Below are 2,475 nucleotides of genomic sequence, written 5' to 3'. Positions count from 1 at the left end.
AGGTAAGTGTGTGCTTGTGTGTGTGTGTGTGTGTGTGTTTCCTATGCAGATCCTAAACCCAGTATCAAATGCAAGTAGGAGGAGTAAGAAGGGTTCCTGCCAAAGCCAGGTTATGGATTGCATTTAAAAATGGTCCATCAGAGTGAAATGGACTCCCATCTTCCTGCTTAGCAATAATGATATGGGTTTAGGGCATGCTGTGTGTACTGGTGGGTGACTGCCACCCAGCCAGAGTGTGTATGGGAGGCTGCCAGCCAGCCTACCTTCCTACAAGTAGTGATGGTGCATGTGAAGGGGACAGCGTTGGTTCCTCCCCTTTCACAGTTATCACTTCTCATTCTTCCTTTTGGCTGGTATCAAATGTGGTGTCTGTTTATATCAGTTTAATATCTGATATGTCCCCTATCTGGTAGCATATATTAAATGCACCACCAGGGTTCAGTGTTGGAAAGAAAGATTACCTGTTTATTTGCTGCAGCTGCTTGCTGGCTAGTCCAGTGGGCCCCTACTGCAGGCAAAAGACAATAGGTGGTGCCGCTTGTGTCTGGCCCCTGTTGGAGCGACCAGGCACAGGACTGCTGCTGCTGAATGTCCTCTTTAATTGAATAAGCTCAGCAACCAGCACACCTGTGCAGGTTGGACATGACATGATAGGTAGCTGTCTTTCAGGTAGTGGGTGCTGAATCTTGTTAATTGACATGGGGGTGTCATTGCTGTTGATTGACCATGCATTGGTACTGTGGTATTGGAATAATTAAAACAAATGTTGCCAGCCAGCCATCCATTGCAATAATGGATAGGACATCAGCTATGAGGCATTTGTTTGTACAAACTGCTGCTCACGACTAATGTTGTAATATAGTGTCTCCATCTGCTGGTGGTATTGAATAAGCAATAGTGCAATGATAGGGTCTGAAAAAGGAGTAAAATAAGAAGCAGCTGCATAGGAAAAAAGGAGGAAAGAAGGAAAACATGGAGAGAAGAAAAAAAGAAGGTAAAAAAAAGGTGAAAACATGTTTAAAAAAGTATTTCCATCTCTCTCTCTCTCTCTATATGTATATATATATATATATATATATATATATATATATATATTTAAAAGAAAAAAAAATTATATATATATATATATATATATATATATATATATATACATACATATAGAGAGAGAGAAAGAGATAGATAGATAGATAGATACACATACATACATACATACATACATACATACAACATACATACATACATACATATGTGTGTATTGTTGGAGTTGCAAACATGGGTGCACTTGACAAACTCAGTGCGGCTATTCCCCATTGAAAGATTGTTGCATCCAGGACCCTTAGCACTGTGATATGCTACTCAATACCACTGGCATGGCCAGGTGTAAACAACATCTGACCTTTGTTGTGTATGTAACCATGGAGATTGTGATGTCACCTAGGCCCACCAAAGAACAGCCTTGTCAGAAGCAGCACTGCCATGATCAGAAGCAGCAGCACCATAAGTTTTCAAATAAGCTGGATTTAACCAAGACAAGTGAGTCCAATAGGATGCAGGTATGTCCTCTATCCTTACAGCTTCCCGTGGCTGTTGGTTTTATACCGTTTGGGGACAGCCAAGGAGGCGTCAGCAGGCAACACAGGTAAGTGTGTGCTTGTGTGTGTGTGTGTGTGTGTGTGTGTGTGTGTGTTTCCTATGCAGATCCTAAACCCAGTATCAAATGCAAGTAGGAGGAGTAAGAAGGGTTCCTGCCAAAGCCAGGTTATGGATTGCATTTAAAAATGGTCCATCAGAGTGAAATGGACTCCCATCTTCCTGCTTAGCAATAATGATATGGGTTTAGGGCCTGCTGTGTGTACTGGTGGGTGACTGCCACCCAGCCAGAGTGTGTATGGGAGGCTGCCAGCCAGCCTACCTTCCTACAAGTAGTGATGGTGCATGTGAAGGGGACAGCGTTGGTTCCTCCCCTTTCACAGTTATCACTTCTCATTCTTCCTTTTGGCTGGTATCAAATGTGGTGTCTGTTTATATCAGTTTACTATCTGATATGTCCCCTATCTGGTAGCATATATTAAGTGCACCACCAGGGTTCAGTGTTGGAAAGAAAGATTACCTGTTTATTTACTGCTGCAGCTGCTTGCTGGCTAGTCCAGTGGGCCCCTACTGCAGGCAAAAGACAATAGGTGGTGCCGCTTGTGTCTGGCCCCTGTTGGAGCGACCAGGCACAGGACTGCTGCTGCTGAATGTCCTCTTTAATTGAATAAGCTCAGCAACCAGCACACCTGTGCAGGTTGGACATGACATGATAGGTAGCTGTCTTTCAGGTAGTGGGTGCTGAATCTTGTTAATTGACATGGGGGTGTCATTGCTGTTGATTGACCATGCATTGGTACTGTGGTATTGGAATAATTAAAACAAATGTTGCCAGCCAACCATCCATTGCAATAATGGATAGGACATCAGCTATGAGGCATTTGT

The 2,475-nt window shown here is 43.2% G+C and overlaps 1 pseudogene; it reads left to right on the top strand.

Annotated features, from left to right (window-relative positions):
* The first annotated feature begins 331 nt into the window (after positions 1–331).
* LOC130319349 (U2 spliceosomal RNA) lies at positions 332–434 on the top strand (annotated as a pseudogene).
* The last annotated feature ends 2,041 nt before the right edge of the window (positions 435–2,475 follow it).

Source organism: Hyla sarda, unplaced genomic scaffold, assembly GCF_029499605.1.
Source record: "Hyla sarda isolate aHylSar1 unplaced genomic scaffold, aHylSar1.hap1 scaffold_2116, whole genome shotgun sequence".
Lineage (NCBI taxonomy): Eukaryota > Metazoa > Chordata > Amphibia > Anura > Hylidae > Hyla > Hyla sarda.
The sequence above is the reverse complement of the archived record's forward strand: the minus strand, read 5'-3'. Positions and strand labels throughout refer to the sequence as shown.